At 43.3% G+C, this 18,335-nt stretch overlaps 1 non-coding gene across 1 annotated transcript; it reads left to right on the top strand.

Moving 5' to 3' along the window:
* The first annotated feature begins 12,549 nt into the window (after positions 1-12,549).
* Positions 12,550-12,681, top strand: LOC120102039 (small nucleolar RNA SNORA17). The gene has a single exon (XR_005505370.1). It is a non-coding gene; the product is annotated as a small nucleolar RNA SNORA17 (small nucleolar RNA).
* Positions 12,682-18,335: the final 5,654 nt, after the last annotated feature.

Genomic DNA, 18,335 nt, shown 5'->3' with positions numbered 1-18,335 from the left:
GAAAGATCAGGAATTCAGGGCCCGTACCTAAACATAGTAAAAGCAATATACAGCAGACCGGTAGCCAACATCAAACTAAATGGAGAGAAACTTAAGCAATTCAACTAAAATCAGGAACTAGAAAAGGCTGCTCATTCTCTCCCTACCTATTCAATATAGTACTTAAAGTCCTAGCCAGAGCAATCAGACAACAAAAGGAGGTCAAAGGGATACAAATTGGAAAGGAAGAAGTCAAAATATCACTATTTGCAGATGATATGATAGTATATTTAAGTGACCCCAAAAGTTCCACCAGAAAACTACTAAGCCTGATAAACAATTGTGCAAAGTACCTGGATTTAAAATTAACTCAAACGTATCAGTAGCCTTTCTCTATTCAAAAATTAACAGGCTGAGAAAGAAATTAGAGAAACAACACCCTTCACAATAGTCACAAGTAACATAAAATACCTCAGTGTGACTCTAACTAAGCAAGTAAAAGACCCATATGACAAGAACTTCAAGTCTCTGAAGAAAGAAATTGAAGAAGATCTCAGAATATGGAAAGATCTCACAGATTGGCAGGATTAATATTATAAAATTGGTCAGCTCTCCAAAAGCAATCTACAGATTCAATGCAATCCCAATCAAAATTCCAACTCAATTCTTCATAGAGTTAGAAAGAGTAATTCACAAATTCATTTGGAATAACAAAAATCCCAGGATAACAAAAACTATCCTCAACAATGAGCTTCTGGGGCAATCACCATCCCTTACCTCAAGCTGTATTACAAGGCGATAGTGATTAAAAGTATATGATATTGGTACAGAGACAGGCAAGAAGTTCAATGGAATAGAATTGAAGACCCAGAAATGAACCCACATACCTATGGTCACTTGATCTTTGATAAAGGAATTAAAACCATCCAGTAGAAAAAGATAGCATTTTCAATAAATGGTGCTGGTTCAACTGGAGGTCAGCATGTAGAAGAATGCAAATTGATTCATTCTTATGTACAAAGTTTAAGTCCAAGTGGATCAAGGACCTCCACATAAAACCAGATACATTCAAACTAGTAGAAGAAAAAGTGAGGAAGAGCCTCAAACACATGGGCACTGGGGGAAATTTCCTGAACAGAATTTATGCTCTAATAAGATCAAGAATAGACAAATGGAACCTCATAAAGTTGCAAAGCTTCTGTAAGGCAAAGGACACTGTGAATAGGACAATATGGCAGCCAATAGATTAGAAAAAGATCTTTACCAAGTCTACATCTAATAGAGGGCTAATATCCAATATATACAAAGAACTCAAGAAGTTAAACTCCAGAGAATCAAATAACCCTATTAAAAAATGGGCTACAGAGCTAAACAAAAAATTCTCAACTGAGGAATATCAAATGGCTGAGAACATCCTTAGTCATCTGGGAAATGCAAATCAAAACAACCCTGAGATTTCACCTCACACCAGTCAGAATGGCTAAGATCAAAACTCAGGTGACAACAGATGCTGGTGAGGATGTGGAAAAAGATACTCCTCCATTGTTGGTGGGATTGCAAGTTGGTACAACCACTCTGGAAACCAATCTGGCAGTTCCTCGGAAAATTGGACATACTACTACCAGCTATACCACTCCTGAGCATATACCCAAATGATGCTCCAACATATAACAAGAACACATGCTCCACTATGTTCATAGCAGCCTTACTTATTATAGCCAGCAGTTGGAAAGAACCCAGATGTTCTTAAACAGAGTAATGGATACAGAAAATGTGATACATTTACACAATGGAGTATTATTCAGCTATTAAAAACATTGACTTCGTGAAATTCATAGGCAAATAGATAGAACTAGAAAATATCCTTCTGAGTGAGGTATCCCAAACACCACACACACACACACACACACACACACACACACACACACACACACAATATGCACTCACTGATAAGTGGCTATTAGCCCAAAAGCTGGGATTACCCAAGATACAATCCACAGTCCACATGAAGCTCAAGAAGAAGGAAAACCAGCTTCAGTCCTTCTTAAAGCGGGTACAAAAATATTCACAGGATGAACTAGGCAGACAAAGTTTGGAGCAGAGACTGAAGGAATGGCCATTCAGAGCCTGCCCCACCCAGCCCATATATATAGTCAGCAAATCCAGACAATATTGCTGATGTCATCAATTGCAAGCTGACGGGATCCTGATATAGCTGCCTCTTGAGAGGGTCTGCCAGACCATGACAAATATAGAGGCAGATGCTCACATCCAACCATTGAACTGAGAACGGGGTCCCCAATGGAGGAATTAAACAAAGTATTGAAGGAGCTGAAGGGGATCTCAACCCCATAAGAACAACAATACCAACCAACCAGAGCTCTCAGGGACTAAACCACCATCCAAAGAGTACACATGAACAAACCCATGGCTCCAACTGCTTATGTAGCAGAGGGTGGCCTAGTTGGGCATCAATGGGAGAAGAAGCCCTTGGTCCTGCCAAGGTTCGATGCCCCAGTGTGGAGGATTGTCAGGACAGGTTGTTGGGAAGGGGTGGGTGGGTTGGTGGTGGAACACCTCATAAAAGAAGGGGGAGGGGGACTTCATAGAGGGTTTATGGACAGGAAACCAGGAAAGGGTATAACACTTGAAATGTAAATAAAATATATCTAATAAAAAATGAAAGAAAAGGGTGTGTGTGTGTGTGTGTGTGTGTGTGTGTGTGTGTGTGTGTGTGTGTGTTTCATCATTATTCAGAAATAAGGACTAAATAGTAAATGTGTCCAGGGAAAGAACATAAGGTTAAAGGGTCATTCTCAGGATGAACCATGCCTTGGTGGGACCAGAATACTGCTTGAATACTGCTTTTCAAAACACATCCCTGTAATTTTTACAGTTTACCCATTGTATTTGGAATATAGCCTGGTATCTTTTCAGTGCATTGTTCTGATTTATAAAAAAATTCATTAAACATTTGGAACATAATTATGTGCGTATCTATTGTCTGCTAAAATTCAGTAATATTCAATAGTATGTAAGTTATATTTGTTAAATATAGATGATACAGTACAAAGAAATACTGTATAATATGAGCTACTTTTACATCTTTTAAAAATCTACTCTACAGGCTTATCGGTCATTTTCAAATTCATATTCTTTGACAAGGTAGTGGCATTGAATCATCAGGGGAAACCCAGAAAGGTAGCTCACTCCTGTGAGCACCGCGGAGACCAAGATAGGAGGCCCACCAAGAGTTTAAGGCCAGCCTGGGCTACATAAAACATTCCAGGTCAGCCTGGGTTACAGAACAAGGCCTTGCCTTTTAAAGAAAGAAAACTCAGGGGAGGGCATGGTAGTTTGGTTTGGTTTAATATTTTGTTTTGTTTTTGTCTTGTCTTGTCTTGTCTTTGTCATCGTTGGTTTTGTTTCCTCAGTTCAATTGCCCTGACTTATGGAGGTTACATTGGCAAAGGAGCCAAGCTTCAGCACCCATTCCCTGTGGTAAACCTCTGCCAAAGCTGGAGCATGAAGTCAGTGCCTGCTTCCCTAGGGCTTCCATAACATCTGGGACGTCATAACTTTCCATCTCACCTCTGAGAGGTCCTGAATTCAGTACCAATTTGACAATGAATCTTGATTCTAGCAAAGTGACTCGGTGCTTTATATATTTCCATTAAGAAGGCTGCTTGGGGAACTTAATGTCCTGGCTTCTGCCTACACCCTTTGCCTTGGGAGGTAATTCCTGTGCCTGGGGAGCCAAAGAAATGTCAACTAACTTTCCTATTTATGCTACAGGAATACAGAAAACGAACCAACCATTCCAGTTACCTAATAGTGTGATAAATACAGTGGAGAGAGCAACTTGGGGAGGAAGGATTTGGTTACACAGTACAGTTCAACCCTGAGAAGCCAGGGCAGGAACTCAAGCAGGAACCAGGAGGCAGGAACTGAAACAGGTATCATGGAGGAGTCCTGCTTACTGGCTTGCTTCCTGTAGCTTTGCTCAGCCTGCTTCCCCTAGGGCCATTTGCCCAGGGTGACACCCCCGACATTAGGCTGTCAATCATTAATTAATAAAATGCCCTGATCATGCCAAGCTGGTGGAAGCAACCCCTCATCAGGATTCCTGCCTTCCTCCAGGCAACCCTAGTTTGTGCAAATTGACAAAAACTACCAACATACCCACAGACCAAAGAGCACCGTAATATCTTCATGTGGCAAAATAAAGCCTACATTTTTAATCAGCAAAATTATAGAGAAAATTAAGGAGAAATATGTACCAAACTGCCACAAAAGATCTGTGAGTCAGAAGCAACTCTCAAAATTCAACAGAAGGGGAGTTAGAACAGGGCAATAATTTTTGTAGATAAAGGTAAAGCAATAATTTTTTTTCTAAAAACTATTTTAATGGACAGGGGAGGGGGGAGATGGGAGAAAGTAGTTATATCTTAGTGATGGAAACTGTAACACATTAGTATCTTATTTCTGCTTTTGCCCCCTTAAAAACATATACAATTTTTAAAAAAATAGCAATATGGTCTTTTCAAGGCAAAGGTCTGAAAGGGAGTATAGCTTCTAGGGCTTGGAGACAGAGTCCTCTGAGGGCGCCGTTACAGCCACTGCAGAGTAGACCTTGCTCCAAACAGAAAGAAAAGGAAAGGTCGTGTGCCATGTGGAAAAGTTTAAGTGGAACAATCATGCCAGAAAATGGTTATAGGTCTAAATACTCAGAGAAGAGTGTCCCTTTAACTCACAGAGCAATGTAACCAGAGGTAAAATAAAAGCAATTCCTTTGAAGTCTGACAACGAGACAAAACACTTCCTGAATATGCCTAAGATTAGAAAATACATTTAAATTTTAATTAGAATGATGAATGGGCTCAATATTCCACACACAGGAAGGAATAAGGAGGAAAGCAGGTTCTTCCTGAGGGTGTCTGTGCAAGGTCCTCAGGGAAATTTACATCTCCAGTCCACTCACACGGTAGGTATTACTGAGTACCTACTGTGTGACAGCATGTTGCTTGGTTTTTTGTTTTTTTTTTTTTTCACTTCTATGACAACAACTTAAAATAGGCAAGGTTTCTCTTGGCTCACAGTTCAAAGGTGCAGACGGCTGTGGTATGGATCTCATGGTGACAGTCGTGTGGGTCAGTTGGTCACATTGCACCCACAACCATGAAGCAGACGACTATGAGTACTGGTGCTTGGCTGTCCTGAATAAAAACTAGCTTTTATTGAGGCTGGGACACCAGCCCACGGAATGGTGTCATCCATATCTAGGATGGGTCTTTCCCCTCCACTAATCTAGAAACTCCATCGTAGGCAAGACCATAGGCTTATCTCCGAGTGATTCTAAATCTTGTCAATCACCACAGCCGGGTACTGTGGCAGATTCTGAGATCCACCTTAATAGCCTATTGTTAGTGCCTGTCCTTGAGGATCTTAAACCCTTAGGAAGACTTGGCGCATGTGAGGAGGAATGTTAAGTAGGTCAGGAATAATGTAGACGTATGTATAGAAGTGTGTTTACAGCTCCCCATAGCATAGCACAGCATCCTCCCCTCTCTCTCTCTTCACCAGACTGCTTAAAGGACTAGTTTCCAGTCTTGGTATCTGACAAGTGCGGACCCAAACTTCATTTTTTTTCTTCATATATATTCACTGAAATCAGGGCAATCGTATCAAGTACCCATTTCTGCAGCAAAAGCCTTAACTCAGTTACATCAGGGAAGATAGACTTTCAGTTTGCAGTGGGAAGCCTTACCTGAGCCCTGACCTCCTGGCACACTGTGTAACTATTACTGTTTGAGACACATGGCCTGGAAGGTGGCCAAGCAAAGGAACTCGGATGCCTGTGTTTTAAAGCAGAGCAAACAGACTGAGGACCTCTGACCCAGGCATTTCTTTATTATACAGCATTTACAGGACAGAAATGTTATGATGCGAATGGTGAGACAGCAGTATACCATTGCTCCCATCAAAGCAGCCTGAGGACATGGAAAAGAGCACAGCAGGCCAAAGTATGACAAGACAAGCCTTCTGCCTGTTCACAGCCTGAATTCTAGGGCCTCCCCTGCCCCATCTATAAGTGTTGAAAGAATATCTTAAAGATGATAATCTCTAGAGAAGATCAACCAATCATATTCTCAAGAAAGAAATTGACCCTAGTAATAGAAACTACAGGAAAGTAGAGGTCAAGACTCAGGAGAACTGCAGCCCTCGTGAGTCAGGATAGCAAACAGAGCAGAACAGACATATAAAAGAAAATGGGAGGGAAGGGGAGGGGAGGGGAGGGGAGGGGAGGGGAGGGGAGGGGAGGGGAAGGAAAGGAAAGGGAAGGGAGCACCAGCTCTTCTCTTTAGCTCAGAATCCATTCCTATCCATGAAATGACTGAGGCAGCTACAAAGGAGTTCCTCTCAGAGATCAGATGGCTCCGTGGGTATAGGAGCTCGCCACCAAAGCCAGGCAATTCAGTCCATCCTGGAATCCACATAAAGAAGAAGGAGAAAACTAGTTCCACAAACTTGTCCTCTGACCTCCACAGGACAAACACAGACACCACTCCATGGTGCTTACACCTCAGCCACACCACACAAGTTGTGTATGTGGACACTAGGGACTTAAGGCACTTGGCAGACTTCCTCATTCCTTACCTAGAGTACCATCCAAATGCTTCAGTTAGTAAACAGATTCGGTCAGTGGAAATCACCAGAATGCTACAGAACAGATTGTAAAAACCACACTGCTGCCTCCCAGAGCGCACAGCCTGAGAGGGCAGAGTGGACGGCATGTAAGTTGGTTTCTCAGAGAGCCAAGGTACCTGGCCCAGGAGAAACTTCAAACACCCTTCATTAATGGAAGTAACAACTTGAGCTCCTTGGTCAACCAGTGGTTCCAAAAATATTACAGTATCAGCTGTTCCTAACAGCAGCACTAGCAGTATTAATCTAGGAGCGATTTAATAGCTCATGGCAACATGATAAGGTCCCGGGACGGACCCAAGATTTCCCAAATCATGATGTGGTCTGATGAACCAAACACACAAGCTCTCATCTCCCATGAGACAACGCCAGGGCGGCGTTTTTGCATCTGAAGCCTGAATGCATTCACACCGTCTTCTCTGATACAATGCATCCATTAAACGCCAATTGCACTTTCCCACCAATAAAGACAGATGAGCTTTTCGCCCAGGAGATTAACCTATAAACCGCTCTTGTGTTCATCCATTACAGGTTCTGCGCCTCCTGAAAGATGAATAATTATGGTTCCTGAGGATGCTTGTGCATATATGGTGGTAGTCATCAAATTGGAAGGGGTGTGAGCAACAATGATAAAAAACGAACAGCCCTCTCAATGTCAGGCAGTAAAGTAAATTGGTAAGAACAGCCCTCATTACCGCAAGTTGAGTGGGTATGTGTGGCGTCCAATTTCTGACCATGTATTCATTCTCTCTGTGACAAAATAAATATGATGCCGTAAAAACCTACTTATAAGTCAATTCATCTGATGAGCAAATAAAAGAAAGATTATATGTGAATATGTGATTTGCAGACGAGTTCATTTGAGGCCCTACTTTATTTTTATTTATTTATTTATTTTGCTATTGCTGTTGTTCTTACAAAAACAGTGTGTCCTTTAAAATAAAATGGCCATATTATTTTCACCACATCAGAAGTCTGCATTCCTTAGGGACAATGGCAGATCAGAAATCAGAATTTAACAAGCGGTGCATAATAACGTGGAGCGTATGTTACAGCTGAGTTCATTCCTGCTGTTTGCAGGACACCTATCTACCTAGAATTGCAGGAGTGCTTGTTATCTTGACGGTGCCAGGAAGGGGTGACGATGATGTGAGGGATCTGTATATAGCACAAGATGCTGCCTCCTGGGACCATGTCAAGATTCCCGGCATTAAGTCGATGGGACTAAATGCAGGAACCACTAGGATTTAAAATTACCACATCCCAATTATAGATTATTCCTAGCAGCTCCAGAGGTCCTACAGATTAGTTTTATAAATTGTGTTGATCTCATTATAATTCACATCCTTCATAAAGTACAGGCTAGAAAGAGCGTGGGCCTCCTGCTAATTCGGCATATTCTTCGGTTGATTCTGCCCTAACAATTCCCCCTGCCATAGAAAACCCTTCTCCTCTCTATTTCAAAAACTCCAATCTCTTCTCCTTAAATTTTCTGCATGATTTATTGCCTTATCCTTCATTCAGCAAATATTTATTGACCGCCGACTATGTTTATAGCATCACATTGGACACTAGGCGAGATGTAAAGATGTACAATACACACCCTGACTCTTCGGAATATTAATCTTTCCCAGGATGTAAAGACATGCACACATGAGAAGCAAAATGTCAAAAAAAATTAAAATAACGAAAGGATGTAAGAAAGATTTCTCGGGGAAGCACATTTGAAAGACCCCCCCCCCACAACTGACAGCAGCAGAATAGAAAATAGGAAACTAGAGGACGCTGTCATTTTTCAGGGTTCACTGGTCATAAAAGCTTTGTAGGAAGTGGGCACAGGAGGTTCAGACAGTTTTAAAGGAGACAGTCTAGGCGTGGGCAAGGCCACATGTTAATATGCAGAGGTGAGCAGGCATGTCATGCCGGGAGACAATGCACACCCTGCAGGCTGAGGTCTGGTGAAATGAGCTGTGAAGGGCAAGCGGGAGAGTAACTTGGAGTGACGTGCCAAACATCTGTGAGCCAGGCTTTACCTTAGCAGTGGTGAGCATCTGGGGAGAGCGCTCCCATCAACACCCCCACTGAAGTCTAACATCTGAAGGCGGACACGCTGCGCCGTGCCTTTCTTGATTTAATCTCTGTTTGACAATCGTTCCGTGTCTATCGTAATTTTGTAATAGGGAATGGCCATATTGATATCATCAACACCTCTGTCACCGACACCCCTGTCATTGTTGTGGGAGGAGACTCAGAATCTGCCCTGCGGCGGGTTTTAGGTGTTGCCATCTGTGGTTACCAGAACCAACTTCTGTCCTGTCCATGTACATTGTGACACCTCTACAGTCACACTCATGGCCACCTTCTCGGAACCAGCGCTCTTTCTGCGCACTCCACTTCTTATTCCCACACAGGCCAAAGGCACACATTTAGAATGTGCCTCCAGACAAACTTTAGCAAACAGGGATGATTATGCAACGGTCATTGTAGTCCAAATATAGACGATCCCCACCATCAGAGATATTTCTTGTGACCACTTCTAGGAAATCCCTACACGCCCTTCCTGCTGTCAGACAGCGGCACTTGGTGTTTTGAACAGTTCCATATTTACTGTACAACGTTTTCAGGTTCTCTATTATATTTGGCGGTCCTTGCTTTCATGAAGCAAATCTCGCTTCATGAAATCTCATCTGTATATGGAGATTCTTAGAAACATTTAGCTGTTTTCATTAGAATAATCTTCCTTTTATTAGAAATGACAGGCAGGTCAGGGTCACTGTCGTATTAGGAAAGCCTCCAACATGAAGGGACAAACTAAAAACAAAGGACAAAGGCCAGGGAGACGACTCAGAGGGTAGAGGAGCTTGCCACACAATCTGAGCACCTACATTCAGTTCCCAGAGTCCACAAAAAAATATGGAAAGTAAGAGTCGACTCCCCAAAGTTGTCTCCTGGCAGCTGCACACATGTCATGGCACATGTGCATGTGCACACACACTAACAACAACAACAACAACAACAATAATAATAATAATAATAATAAATGATTTGTTTTACATGTAATATTTTGTTACAATATACATATCTTTTTATGATTTATTTATTTTATGTATGTGAGTACACTGTAGCTGTCTTCAGACACACTAGAAGAGGGCATCAGATCCCATTGTAGATGGTTGTGAGCCAACATGTAGTTGCTGGGAATTGAACTGAGGACCTCTTGAAGAGCAGTCAGTGCTCTTAACCGCTGAGCCATCTCTGCAGCCCCTTATAATATGCCTTAATAGTATTCTTTCCATTCCTCCTAGAGTCTGCATATCTCTATACCAACCTAATTTCATACCTTTCCTCCCTCCCCCGAGGAAGAAAAAGAAAAGGAAAAGAAAAAATTTTGAGATGTCAGCTTCACCCAGTCAGAACGGCCAAGACAAATGAAACGAATGATAGCAGATGCTAGTGAGGATGCAGAGAAAGGAAGACACTTATTAATTGCTGGTGGGCATACAAATGTGGACATACAAACAGGTAGAGTCCCTCTAGAAATCACAGTGGAGATTTCTCAGAAAGCTAAAAATAGATCTACCACAAGATCCAGCAAGAACATTTTGGCTTATACCCAAAGGACTCTACATCTTACAACAAAGACACTTGTTCTTTCGTGCTCATGGCTGCTCTAGTGATCTTAGCCAGAAATTGAAAACAGCCTAGATGTCCAACAACTGATGAACGGATAACGAAAATATGGTGCACTTATACAATTAAATATTATTGAGCTGCTAAGAAAAATGAAATTTTCAAGTAAATGCATGGAGGTAGAAACCATTTTTCTGAGTGAGGTAACCCAGACTCAAAAGGATAAATATTGTACATTTTCTTGGGATGTTATATTTGAAGATAGATAGATGAGAGAGAGAGAGAGAGAGAGAGAGAGAGAGAGAGAGAGAGAATATCAGGTGGAAGAGGGAGACTCTTCCAAGGAAGACACAATAAAGTACTCTAAAGAGATAAGGGGAAACTAGAATGGGGGAGGGGGAAAGGATAGAAGGGCAGGATAAAAGCAAGAATATGGGGAGGGGCAGTTAACACTAAAGGGCTTTTGGAAAACCATATGGAAACCCACTACCATAGAAGCTTCTTAAAATATGTAGACACATGAAAGAATCTTAAATGGAGTTACCATACAACAGGGGGAGCAATGTCCACTAGACAGCTAATGCTAGCAAGTTAAAGTCACAGTTCATGTCATTGGCCAAAGGGGCTCCATAGACCCCTCTAAGCTTCACAGGCTGTTACCTATTCTCTTGATTGCTCTCCACAACCCGATGGTAAGGCCTGATGGCTGACGATACCATGGAGCTGGTGCCTAACTGAAAGCTTCACCTCTGACGATTAATGTTCATGGTAATGGAAGGTAGCATGTACACTGCTGGAAGAGGAAAACACTCATCAATGCCACCCAGACACGACGCCGGTGACCTACAACAGTGACCTTTGTCAACTTAAGGGCCAGTTCGTGAGAGGAAACTCAAACCTGACACTGGTAAAGTAGCCAAAAATATGAAACTAGATAGGATATGGGCCTAGGGAGAAAGCGTACCACAATTATGTTGCCAAAGAAAATAACAGTAAAGTGACCCCTAAGAACACATAGCTAGAGCCATAGAGCAGAGCATCCCTTACCCTCCTCAGAGAAGCTTCCTCTTGCAGGAGAGCGCGATTAACATAGACTCCCGCCACCGGATGACATGCAGGGAGTTAGAGGCTTTGGAACCTTCAGCCCAAATGGTGCATCTTTACCAAACCCTCTCCTCGGGCCTCTGGGATCTATGGGAAAAGGGAGACAGAGGTGGTTTCATGGCTCCAAGGAAACAGTATCTCCCAGACACAACAGGGCTGATGCATACATTTCTGTTTAATTGTCAAGAGTGAAAAGCAGCCCGGAGGAAGTAAATTGCACAAAACGAAAAGAAATTTCCTCTTTCTAAACTAAAATATGCCTGCAAGTTAAAAGAGCATATAGTGATAATAAAATAAGAATAAAATATCTTCAGAAGAGAATAATTAACAATTGGGAGGTGGGAGCAGAGGGATGACTCAGCAGTTGAGAGCACTTGCTGCTCAAACGTGAGGACTGAAGTCCAGATCCCAGCACCCATATGAAAGCCAGATGTGGTTGTCTACACACCTATCATCCCAGCCCTGATGGGAAAGGAGAGAGGAGGGTCACTGGGGAATGCTGGCTGACAGCATGTTTGAAAAACACAATCTCTAGATCCATTGAGGTTAGACCTCCAAGAAAGGAAAGCTAAAAGTGAGAGAGAGGAATGTGTGAACACACACACACACACACACACACACACACATACACACACACACACACATACACACACACACACACACACATACACACAGTGGGGAGAGGAATTGGGGGAGAGGGGAAAGAGTGGGGGGGAGAGGATAATAAAAAGTTCTTAAAATTAAAAGACTTTAAATCAGAACAAAACAAGGGCTGGAGAGATGAATTGTGGTTAAGATCAATAGCTACTCTCCCAAAAGACCTGGGTTCAATTCCCAGCACCTATATGGCTGCTCACAACCAGCTGTAACCCAAGTCCTAGGATATCTAACTCCCTCATCTGGCCTCCAAAGCCACCAAGCACACACACATACAGACATGCATGTGAAATACCAGTAAACACAAAATTAAATAATTTTAAATTAAAAAAAAGAATTAAGAATTTTTCCAAAGAATAAAGCAAATGGGCAAAGAAATGGGGTAGAGGGGGAAATATATTAAATTAGTAAGCATATAAAAATCAGAAGCATAAATGAGTTTCAAAAAGAGAGAAAAAAATAAAAGAAAAGCTTGCTGCCCCTTGAGGCACTGCAGGTGTGGCTGCTGTGTCACATGTGTGTCAGGAGGTTGCAGAGAGGAGAGAGGCTGTGTCTACACTCAATGTTCTGACCTGTGGACATCTGAATCATTAGTAGCCTAACATTTACTGGAAAAGTGAGCCCGAGACAACCTCGGAGCTACACAAGCCCCGATAGTCTCCTAGAGCAGAGAGGAATCTGAAGATTAGAAGACCGCAACTGGGACTGCAGGCCAAGGGTGGGAGTAAGCCTGAGACATGGGGCTATTCCGGTGGGCACAGGTGAGGAGCGAGCCCAAGGAGACCACCAGATAGGCACTATGGAGTCTGGACAGGAAGTTAGCCCAAGATAACTACCAGTCCTGTGCTGTGCAGGCCTAGTTAAGGGATCCCAGACACTCAGAGACCCCAGGCACCACTAGGTAGGTAAGTGGTAGAGACATGGAAGAGAAAGAGAATCAGAAGGATGTGGACACAATGAAGAGAGGCAGAACTGGAGACTCGAGGTTGGTAAGGAATGGCCTGATGTGAGTGTGCCATCTGGGACCATAATGGAGTCCTGTCAGCCTTCTTTGCTGCCACTGGGGGACACATCTAGCTCCATGCCACTTCAACAGCAGAGGTCTGGTACCACCAAAGGCCAGTTGGAAGCCCCTGGGCTGGGCTGCGGCCAGGGGTGCATGTTGATATCTGAGGGCTATACAGAACTGGCCCCAGACCTCACCTGGGCATCATGGGAGATCTGGCCCATGAGAGCAGAAAAGCAGACTCCACCCCCCAGCCATCTGCAGTATTCAGGAGAGTGGCCCAGCACATTGCAGGAGTTGCAGATGAGCCAGCTGGAAAATATGAGCTATGAGTGTGGGAGAGCTGCCCTACCACTGATCTCCTGTGCAGTGGCATGGACAAGAGAGAGAGAGACACTCTCCTCCCTTCTCACCCTTCATCATCCGTTCCAGGTGGGAGACCTAGCCTTGGGGTCATGAGCGCAGGGGAGCAGGCCCTGCCCCTCACCTACTGCTGGACTCAGGAGAGCAGGCCCTGCCCCTCACCTGGGCAGAATAGAAGAGCCGGCTCTGGTTGTGGGGTTTGCAGGTGAGCTACCTGAGAGCATGAACATGGGAGAGCTGGACCTTCCTCTTGTCTGCTATGCAGTGGCTGGGATAAGGGAGAGATTCATGGCAGGTGGGAGAGCTGGCCCCAGGGTCATGAGACTTGGAGAACTGGCCATATCTCTCACCAGCTGCAATATTCAAGAGTGCAGGTCCTGCACCCCACCTGGACAGCCCTGGTTGCAAGGATTTCAGGTGAAAGGGTCCTGAGGGCATGAGAGGAAGAGCTAGAGGATAGATTATCTCAGATACCTCTTAAACCATACCCAAGACTTTGAATTGGCCTATCCCAACCTCATCAATGAACTGCTGATCCTACAGACTCAAAACTGCAAGATACCCATGACACAGGGCAACAACAGAATATCAAAGAGGAGTTCCCAGTGAGGATCCAGTATTGATGGAGTAGCAAAAACTAGAGGCCTCATATCAGACCAAAAGACATTTACAAGCAAAGACGTGTGGGACACACTGTGACCCACTGTGGCTTCCACAATGAGATGTTTTTTCACTGTGTTGAGGTGTGGAGATTGAAAGGGTGAAGGGTTGGTACAAGGCACAGGGGAAACGAATGGGATTGGAGTACATGATGCATAATTCACAAAGAACCAATAAAAAATTTTTAAAGGAAACACTAACCAAAGAAATGCTCTAAGGAACTCTGAAGATTCCACAACATTAAACACCAAAACATGGTCATTTTAAAAGGTTCTCAGAGAGAAATATAATGTCATACCCGCTGGAACGTGGATCACAATTGTATGAGATCTACCCTCATTAGATACCAGAAAATAATAGCAGTGATTTTTTTTTTAATTTACAAGAAAAAAGTACTTTATAGACTTGGAAAATGTATACCTAGGGAAACTACCTGATACTAAAAGAAAGACATTTGGGGAGAGGCAAGGTCTTAAAAATTGTCTTCCTACGTGCCCAGCCTTAAGGAACAACAGAAGAGTGTTTTACACAGAAGAGGGAATTTCTAGAGTAAGACACACAGAACTCAGAAAATGTGGGATTTCAACAGGAAGGCCCCAAGCTCAGTTTTCAGGATACTGTGTGTGACAGCTGGGAGTGAAGGCAAGGAATCCAGAGTTGATGGTTCTCAGGGAGGGTCTCCAGGAAGAAAACAGGCAGGTGACAAATTCTAAAGAAACCATGAGAAGACAAAATAAGAGAAGCTTGGGTTGCATATACATTGATGTAAATTAGACATGAAATGAACAAAGCAGGTGAGGGTGGCTTTAAGAAAATAAGCCTGAAGTGTGCAGAAGCAACCATTATACAGGGTGGGGATATCTGTGCACCATGTGTGTTCATGCATGTGCACACACAAGTGCAGCAGCATGTAAGCATAAAGGACAGGGTGGAGATCTGTCTGTGCACCACGTGTGCATGTGCACACACACTCGCACGTGTCCCAGCATGTGAGGATAGGGGAGAAAGAATTACACAGTATCCACGGGACCTGTTGATAGACTCACACTGTTTTCTGGAAACTCAGCTAATTACAGGCTCTGGTTGCTCTTGTTTGTTTGTCCTTACCCTGGAGAGTTAGAAGGTGAGAAATCCCTGCTAATTCTGCCAGACAGCCTAGTGTGTTGTATCTTCCAGCGAACCACATTTCCCAACTGCAGTCAACCATAAGGCTTTGAGTTGAAGCTTACGAGTCTGATGGCCTTGCATGGTCTGTGTCCTGTCTCATATGCTACACTTGCCCATCTCCATGTAGTGCTTCCATGCACTGTGACAGGATTCTCTGTGAAAACAGGCTTCCTGCTGACCTAGCAAGGCAGAGTCTCAGTGAAAACCAGGATGAAATGACATTCTGCAAGAGTTCCCTTTCCCCTTTCACCTACACTTCCCTGTCACTACTATTGATAGTTGCTATTTGTTATGTGACCTGAGACACACAACAAAGCCTTTAAAATAGTCTTTATACAACTCAGGAACAGCAGATTATGGCAGGGCAGCTGTGGAATTGCAGCCTAGCCAGAAAGAACAACTGAGGTGTTGACGGCCTCAGGCTGGTGATGGCATCACTGAAGGATTTGCCAGCTGGAGCCTGGTCTACGAGATCTGGGTTCAGGTCCTGGATGGGAACGCAGGGAGATAAATAATTTGACATGTTGGCATTGGGGCTGTTTAGAAAATATCAAATATGGAAGACTGTAAATGTAAGAAATCATCAAACTATAATTTTTTATAATTCATATCATGACACATTGTGACATATAAATATAAATATATTATCTATAAGATAATTATTGTGATTCATTATATTATTTTTTAAGATTATGTAAAATTGCTTCAATTTTAGACTTGTTTGTTCCTCATATACAGATGAATAAGTTATTGTTGATACATAACTAGAATCATTAAGGTAACATTTTTTTAAATATTTATTTCCTTATTATTTTTATATGGATGAGTGTTTGCCTGTATGTATGCATGTGAAACGTATATATTGAGGTGGGAAGATGATGTTAAATTCCCTGGAACTGGAGCTCCAGACGGTTGTGAGCTGTCATGTGGGCGGTAGGAACCAAACCCAGGTCTCTGCAAAGAGCAGCCAGTGTTCTCATCCACTGAGCCATCTTTCCACCTCTAAGGAGAGTACATTTGATACAAAGACCACACAATGGTAAATGCCTTCTCAGAATCCAGGACCAGTGCACACCTTGCTCTGCACCTTCGTCAACTCTCATTAATCTCTGACCCCAGATGTATATCACATAAATACCGCAAAGAGGTAGGGAGGATAATCACTGGGTTTCTCTACCTATGCAAAACTGTTTCTCTTGCAAAGAGTTGGGGTTCAGCATCCAAGAATCAAGTGTGGCCATGTGAAGGATCTGCTTATGTATGCCAAATCACCTGAAACCTAACAGCTTAACCAGCAATACTGTCTCATTGTTTCTGGGTCCGAAACCCAGATTCTGCCAAGCTGGCAGCCTCTTACTTGGGGACTCTCAGAGGGCTACATCAAGCTCTCAGCCAAAGTCACAGCCATCACAGGATGAGCGAGGACAGGACGGTCTAAGCTCACTCGGGTCTGTGAGTTTAACAAGGTCTGTGAGCAAAATGACTTCCTCCAGAATTGGTGGATTGAGAACCTCAACAGCCACTAGCCAGAAACATACATCCCTCCTGTACAGGTTGCCCCACAGACAGGGCTATTAAAAATGTGGCATCTGATTTCATCAGAGTGAGGGACCTGAGAGAAAATGCAGATGAAAGAGAAGGACCCAAAAGAAAGCCTTGGCCTTTATCACCACCTTATTGACTCTGCCGATTCATTTCATTAGAAGCTTTGTAGTAAGCCAACTCCTAGCCAGTGGTGGGGATCACATAAGCGCATGAGCAGTGAGGGTCAGGGACAGACGGGGCATCTCAGAGTCTTACAGTCACAATACTAGGCAATATCAACAGCCAATAACTCTGTAGCTAGAATCCTATGCTGCTGTTTATCCATTGGCTTATTTATGAGGTAGGCATTCCTTGATACCTGTGACAATGCTTTGTGTGTGTGCACTCTCGGTAAATAGAAGACATCGGCATTCTCAGAAGACAGAACGTTCTCGGTTCTGTGTGCCCATAAGAACTGCACAAGCACCATGACTCCAATAGGCTTTCCTGCTCAGAAACACTGCCAGGAGCAGATGAGGTGGCTCACTGGGGAAAAACACTCGCTACCAAGCCTGACAAACTGAGTTGACCCCCAGGACCCACATAGCAGGAGGGAACTGACTCCCCCAAGATGCCATTTGAAACACACACACACACACACACACACACACACACACACACAGAGTTGGGGAAGAGAATAAATTTCTGAAAAGAACTGCTAATAAGCATGCTAATTTTGATCTCTAAATACTATAGAAGAATGCAAATTCACAGAAGGAACCAGAAGGTAGCTGATTCCTTCCAACACTTGCTGATAGGCAAACCCTCTTGGCCTCTGCCTCTGCCTCTGCCTCTGCCTCTGCCTCTGCCTCTGCCTCTGCCTCTGCCTCTGCCTCTGCCTCTGCCTCTGCCTCTGCCTCTGCCTCTGCCTCTGCCCTCTGCCCTCTGTCCTATGGCCTATGCCCTATGGCCTATGGCCTATGCCTATGCCTGTGCTTTGTATGTGATATATGTTTAAATGTTGTTAATTTAAAAGGCAAGATAAAGTGACCCATACATTGCCTCAGGAGCCCCAGGAAGATAGTGTTCTTAACTAAGAACATTATTTGAAATCTTTGCAAAAGAAGAAATGTTATGTTGGCTTTCCTTTGAAAATAATTTTCCTGTAAAGTTTTAACAGTAATTCCTGAAGGAGAGAGGACAAAGAGATAGAAGGTAAGTCCCATGTGACGAAAGGGTGAGGGAGTTGTTTATTTCCTCAGTTCTTCACCACCAGGGCCTTGGAGTTTCCTGCCTGCTTTGATCTTTCTTGATGCCTAGCCTCAAAGGGGCAAACAGTGTGGTCATCAGAGGCAGACTACTGTAGGCCATGAGTCAAGAGGTCATTCTACAGGGCACAGATATCCCCAAGTGTCCACCAAAACTCCTTGCCCATTTGCAAGCTTAAAATGTGACCCTATTTGGAAATGATGTCTCTGTAGATATAATCAGTTAATGAGCTTATGATGTCACCCTTATTTAAAAATAAAAAGAGGAGACA

This window comes from Rattus norvegicus, chromosome 5 (assembly GCF_036323735.1).
Source record: "Rattus norvegicus strain BN/NHsdMcwi chromosome 5, GRCr8, whole genome shotgun sequence".
In the NCBI taxonomy this organism is placed as follows: domain Eukaryota; kingdom Metazoa; phylum Chordata; class Mammalia; order Rodentia; family Muridae; genus Rattus; species Rattus norvegicus.
Note: the sequence above shows the minus strand (reverse complement) of the source record. Positions and strands in the feature narration are given on the sequence as shown.